The following is a 7463-nucleotide window of genomic DNA, read 5'->3' as shown; positions in this document are numbered from 1 at the left end:
TCATCAGACCTCAAAAGAAAAAATGACAGAATGTGGTAGCAAATCAAACAAACTCATCTCTCACCCCTTCTCTCTCATACACTCCACTCTCTCTGTCATACACACACATGTTGGGCATCTGTGAACTTTGTGTAACCTACAGAGGCACAACTAATATGCAACACCAACCATGACCATAATAAACTATAGTGATACTTACGTCATACATATGTTCTACATTCAGGCCCATATGTTTATATAAGTGAAAAACTTGCACAATCTTTTATTTAACTTAAGAATTTCAATTATATTGTTTTAATTGTGTATATATTTATAGAAGAGAAAAGTATGATTAATGTTTCAGTAAGCCTTGTACGTACGTACATTCAAGTATCTCATGCAAGCCAATCTTGACAAGTAATTACAGAGCCTAAAAAAAAGTAGGCATGTATGTACACATTTTGTTTAACACTTCTAGAATGTTGTCTCACTTTTCTAAATGGAGCTAAGACCATCAGCCCTGTGGTGACTGATTGATAATCCGAGCAATCAGCAAATTTCATCTCTCTGCATTGGTTTTTTTCAGAGATTCTTGACTGTCTTCCATGTTGATTTAATAGAAGTTCTTTGGAAGTGCTGCATGTTAAGTATAAAAAGGCAGGAATGCCAGGTCGGTGACCCATTGAGCTGTTAACTAAATAGGAGGATGAAACCAGAGGAGAGACAGATAGCTGGAAGCAGTAGGTGTTAGTATAAAAGAAAGAAACGAAAAGCTCTAAAATAACATCTTAAGCCTCTTACACACTCTGCATACCACATGCCTAGAAGAAAAAAGACAACTTGACAAATATATATGAGCAGTGTCATAGCAGGGCAGAAGTGTTCATTTTCAACATTACTGATTGTCATGTACATTAGCATGGTCTTTATATATATATATATATATAATTTTTTATTTTATATTTAAAATTTTATTTTGTTTATTATTATGAGTAATAAGAAAAAGTGTTTCAGAGTGAGTGTATTTATTATTCAAGATTGTATAGCAATAAAACATAGAACAATTAACCTTGTCAGTGTAAAGTAATTTAAAGGCTGCAGTTCTGGGGCATCATCTCTTCTGAGTGACATAGGAACGCTCAGTGATTTATCAGCTCTCCGTCATTTCACCATCTGCCCTGTAACCACATCACAAAATATGAAGGCACATGTGTGTATGTACAATAATATGTGTTGCATGTGTGAGCTGCGTAGTACGTGTACCTGCGTGTGTGTGTGTGTGATTGGTTTTTCAGTCAAAGGAATGGACGTCATCATGTATTTATATATATATATATACACACACACATACATACATACATATACAAACATTTTATATTTATTCAATTTCTCTAGAATATCATCTAGTCAGTCAGTTATTTAAAGATGTAGTTCACCTAAAATGATTCTGTCATTCCTGAGTTTAATTAGAATACTGATGTATAGCAGACAAGATATCCAACCTTGAGGATCTTTGTTTTGATTACAGAGGTCCTAAGAGGACAGAAATCAGTTTTGCATTACATCATAAATATGGTCTGTCTATATGATGAACAGATGACAAGACAACTGAGCAGGAGCAAGCTCAAAAACTGATGTTACTTGGTAAATCCTTGTGCAACTTGTACAATCCTGCTCTCCTGCCATGTTTGATCTCATTACAGCTATCATTGGACTGATTTACAGTATCTCTACTCAGAATCCAAGCGTCTTCTCAGTGTTTCAAGTTACAGACAATAAACCTCAAATACTTAGCCCCATGGAAAACAACCAAGCATGCCCTGAGAAAACACTGACCTTAATGCACTACTTGGTGTATGGAGGCTCATATGTACCTGTTTGTGTGCTGTTTAAGCAGGTAAAACATGTTGAAGGCATGCTGTACTCACATGATCACCTTCACCTGCTAACCTGCTGTACAGAGGGATGCTGCAGACTCTATTTTCTCATCTTTCAACATCTCAGCTGACACTGAATGAGCCTGTTCCCCATTCCTGTCCTTAGTAAAGAATGTGTGTCATTCTGCATCCACTTTTCATCCAGCTAAAGAGTCCATGTTTGACTTGGCTAATATTCAGTGCATACATGACTGTTTTTTTTAATGAGAATACATTCAACTCTAATGTGCATGAATCTGCCATGCTTGCCACGCGTTTATAAAAAATAAATAAATAAATAAAAACAATAATTATGTTACTCATTTATCATTTTTAATATTTTTTTATAATACCAATAAATATTTTTATTATTATTATTATTATTAAGCTTCAGTTATACAATGTTAATGCACTGCCATAACCCTCTATTTCAATTTACATCAATTATTAAAGCAATCATAAATCAGTTTTGCATTTTGTTCATTTAAAATTGAACATTGTACTACCAACCCATATTAAGCCCAAAAAATGTGTAACATAAGCCGCTGCTTAATATAAAGTACATAATTATTCTGAATACCACCACATTGTCACCCACAGATCTTTGTTTCCAGCACAAGTCTAAGCCTGCCCTTAGAGAAAACCTGTGATGGCAATGTTCTTCTTTGCTTTTGTTTAGCACAAAAATTCTCTAAATGAACCCAAACAGCATGAAAACCTCCAAAAAATTTATTCATTTGGATAAAGAGAGGGAAAACTACTGCAATTTAAGATTATGTCTTAAAAAGGATGGATGCCCCCTAGGCTTGGATTCCAGATGAGTGTGGACAGATGCTTGGGTGTGCCACAAGTGTGCATGTATGTATGTGTGTGTGTGTGTGTGTGTGTGTGTGAGAGAGAGAGAGAGAGAGAGAGAGAGAGAGAGAGAGAGAGAGAGAGAGAGAGAGAGTATATTTACTGTAAGCCTATATAACCAATATATAAGCAATTGTGGTTACATGACAGATTTTTTTTTTTTTTTTTTTTTGCCTAAATGTAACTGATTTTTTTCGCCTAAATTTGACAAATTCTTTGCTATTGCCTCAAAGTGATCCTGTAAACTTTGACCCTGGACCTGCCATCTTAATTTAAAACTTTACTTAGTTCACGAATCTCTGCATCATGAAATTATAATGATTCATGCGAACACTGTCGAATCATATTTGCCCCATTTTGTCTTTAAAGAGTGGGAAATAACAAAGTATTTTTAATGTGGTAAAAAAAAAAAATTATAATAGCCTAATAATTGCCTCCCGACTGTTCTATTTTCATCAGACGCTGTGATGTTTCGGCCCCTGGAAAAAATAACACATTTAATTAGGCTATGAACGTACAATTTACCTGTGCAGGTACAGGCAAGAGGATAGAGCGCACGAGCACAGCTGACTCAAGATTTGATTGGCTGTAATGTGAGAAGGCGGGCAGCTCGTGCAGGGTTCTGAAAGACGATACTGAGAAAAGCGTGAATGTCTAAGGATGTATTTAGTTAGCTGCAGGCGTCTGAACAAGTCTGGACTACAGTTCTTTCACAGCAGCAAACAGCACAACCAAAGAAGCATGACTTTATTCCTCTGCACATAGTCAATTAGAGGATTTCTGCTGGCTGCAACGTTTTGAAGAGGGAAAGTACGCTGGGAGGTTTGCAGATGCTCAGGAGCAGTTTGATAAAACTAAACTCTTTTCGAGTCATTCTCCGGACAAATACAGGTTCATTGAAGGGAATTTGTCAGATCATGTGTGATTAGGACAACGTCGTTGACCGCTTCGCCTCAGTGACCAGTTTTGAGCTGTAAGTAGACGTTTCCTTTGAATTAAATGACTGCTCCATGAAAACTGATGGAACGCGCTTTAGTAGTCAATAAAATAACGATGTGAGGTCACTGATTGGGGAGCTGATTCAGGATCAGTTAAGAGCCCTGTCAGAGACTGGATGCTTCTTGATAAGTTATTTCGCGCTGTCAGTTATACAGCGCACTATAAGGTCAGTGATAGACGCTCTACTCTAGGGCAGTAGGCTAATTCTCAACCTTCTGACCTCCATTGGATGCTTCAGGATAAGTTAGCCCTGCCATTTATACAGCACACTATAAGGGCAATGATAGACGCTCTAGGGCAGCAATTCTCAACCTTCTGACCTCCATTGCCCCCCATTGTCCAAGATCATACTGAAAGAGATTTTCTCTGGTGTTATGCCGAAGCTGTTCTTTTTTATTAGCAAAACTTAAAATGATTTAAAATAAGACAAAGCAAGCATAAGCTTGTTAAACGAGTAAATAATAAAATCTTAAATCTCCATGAACATTTTTATAATGACAATACACTTTTCTATTTATGCCAGGCTCTAAAATATTTTATCAGGTACAAATTGTGAGTAAAATTTAAAAAAAAAAAAATCCTTTTCCTTAATCTTTATTCAGTAAATCACACACAACTGTAAATGTCATGGGGCCTATGATTATTGTTGAGGACAGTGGTGGGCCTTGGAGTCAAAAAGGTTGAAATCTATGGGTCAGTGATTCTATGGTCGAATAATTGAACTCTGTAGGGTCAGTATTTCAACACTTCGAGATCAGTTACAGTGTGCTGTAACGCCCCGAGGTCACTGACAGAGTTCTCATGGGTCAGTGATAAAGTGCTTTAGGCTTGAGAAAAGAGAAGCGTCAGGATAGAGTGGTGACTCTTGAGTTTGAAGCAATAATGATTTATGGAAGTAATACTGAGAGCTGCGGAATGTCATCCATCCTTGTTTTACAATTTAGAGCGAACACAGCTTAAAGGTACAAAATTGTAAGGACTATCATGCACAATGATACAAGTCTAATGAACATGACTGATTACTGGCATGATACAAGCTTGTTGTCATACAGAATAGCTCAATTCTTATTATTTGGCACAACAGATGTGCTTCAGATACCCCAGATTTATTCATATAGTTCTCATTAGATGTGTTAAAACACATCATAACTGCATAATTAGATATTTTATTTGTATAATAATGCTTGAGGTGTCCTTGGCGCCCGTGTTACAACTTCATTATCATTTAGATTAATTCACATTTTTATGTTAGTTAAATCATACAAGACACAAGGAACTAAAAAGGGAAGAAGAGAGCACAGATCAGAGACAAGATGAAAGCACAAATATGGTTTATGATTAGACCACATGTGCACATGTTGCTGTTTATATAGAGAACTGCTGTGAGGAAATTAGAAAATGATGAGCTGATGATCTTATGAAATTTAAAAAAAGAGATTTCCAAATCAGCATCACAACATTTCCAAATTGCCTGTTCAGGCAGAGGGGGCGGGGCATGACCTCAGTTGAACTTGTGTGATTCGTCACTTTGGATATCTCACACTCAGTAGGCAGGGCTGGAGTGTCTAGGTTACCGTGGACACCTGCTGAGCATGCATGACCAAGGGGCTGCTCCAGTGTTGCCAACTATTTTCAATGGAAAGTAGCAAAAGCCTGCACAAAAAGTCGCTAAATGTCACTAGATGACGTAATGCGCCAACTGCCAGCAGTTTACATCTGTTTTCTCTCCTAATCTGTGCTCACATACTGTCATTTTAATATAATGTATAGTTGGATGTCCATTAAAACTGTTCTCATTTACTTATTTTCTGTCAGACAATGGAACGATTATGATATAGTGACTGACTACATGTTAACCAGCAATCCAAAAAGTTGCTTTTTTGAAAAAAGTCACTACAGGGGTCTGAAAAGTCACTAATCTAGTGATAAAGTTGATAAATTGGTAACACTGGGCTGCTCATGTTGAGTGAATATAGTGACAGTCTGAATGTTAGTGTGTGGCCTTTTTTCCTGTATAAAAGAGAATGCATATATATATATAAATAGCTTTGTTTTTATTCCATGCACCTTGTTGGACGTGTGAAGTTGCACCAGATTAACCATATTACACTCTAAAAGAGAATGCATGTCATTATTGAGAACAGCTGGAATGCTCAGTAGTCTTTCGCTCAAAATTTTTAGACTGAGCCAAGACTTAATAATCATTTCAAGAGCTATTATAATCAGCACCTTAAATTGTTCCAGGGTTTTAGTCCCTGTGTTTGCCATTCACTTTCTCAGTTCTTTTGATGTCAATACACTACTTCAGTATATAGTAGAAAATGTTTGGTTGCACAGCACTTTCTATCACATGTGTGAACAACATTTAGGGGAACATAACCAATAACATCTGTGCGTCAGTCTCCATAGTGTCTCTGTTTCCTGGTCAGACACATACATAGTGAAGCATGTGTATAGAAATGCCTTGTGTATGTCTGGGATGGTGTGTTTCTCTTGGGATGTTGTTTATGAGTTCTCATCTATTTGCATACAGAGAATCCGTGAAGTTTTCACATTTTTCTGCGCTGATTATAGGGGAAAATTAGATAAATTTAAATATGGTGAAATGTGTAGAATGAAGTTTATACGTTTATTGGTGGCTGAAAAAAACATGCATAAATTAATGAAAATAAATGAAATTGCATGCACCTCCCCATACATGATCGTTTTTTAATTATTTTGTCTAATTTGTGAATATCTTTTTGTGCTGAATTAGTCATTTACCGACTCAATTACTCGCTCTCCAAATTAATCCAATACATGTCTATTTTTTATCTAATTCTTTATTTCTTATGGAATCCACCCCAACTAGAAGATGTGTTTATTTTTATTTCCCTATGATATCTATCCTTTTCCAAGTACTTTGCCCTCTCTGTTTCTGTTTTTGGTACAGCTGTGTAGGAGACAGACTGTAATGAAATAGTTGGCAGTGTGACCAGCAGACATCTTTGACACCCACTTTTCTTTTGTGTTCTGAAAGAGTGACCTCTCATACTTTAATATTTTGAGGATAAACTCTAGTGACATTGTCAGGGCAAGGAATGTTTCTAATTTAATTCCTGTACTTCTTAGGACATCGTCTCCTGGCCATGAGTTTTTCTTTGTTTTAAAACTCTGAAACATGAACACTTTGGCTCATAAACTCATAAAGCATTACTTAGGAGGTGGAAATCAGAATCACACACAATAAATCACTCATTTAAAAATGTACAAATTGTGTGCAAAATTTGCCAACATGACAATGACAAAATGGCTGCCATGTTTAAAAAACTTTTTATTTTGTTCTGAAATTTTTGAAAATATAATGAAATCTGTATTTTAGATTGATTAAACTTTCCATTAAACTTGAGATGTGTATCAAATAGCATCTGCTGTTCAGATATTAAAAAAAACAGCTCTGTACCATTAGTTGTTGGTCACTTTTATGCTATTTTGAAAAACAGGTATAATTCACCCAAAAATTAACATTATGTCATAGACTTGCATCCATGTCGTACGTTTCAGCGGTGATGTGGGATCCATGTTCAAACTGATTACAGCAGTAATGCCGCTGATTGGATGCTAGGTGGTGCTATGTGGTAATGTTTCACAGAAGAAAGAAATGAATACATATATAAAATGACATGAGGGTGAGTAAACTTTTTTTGGCAAACTATCCCTATAAGGATATGTCTG

This window comes from Ctenopharyngodon idella, chromosome 6 (genome assembly GCF_019924925.1).
Source record: "Ctenopharyngodon idella isolate HZGC_01 chromosome 6, HZGC01, whole genome shotgun sequence".
Lineage (NCBI taxonomy): Eukaryota > Metazoa > Chordata > Actinopteri > Cypriniformes > Xenocyprididae > Ctenopharyngodon > Ctenopharyngodon idella.
The sequence above is the reverse complement of the archived record's forward strand: the minus strand, read 5'-3'. Positions refer to the sequence as shown.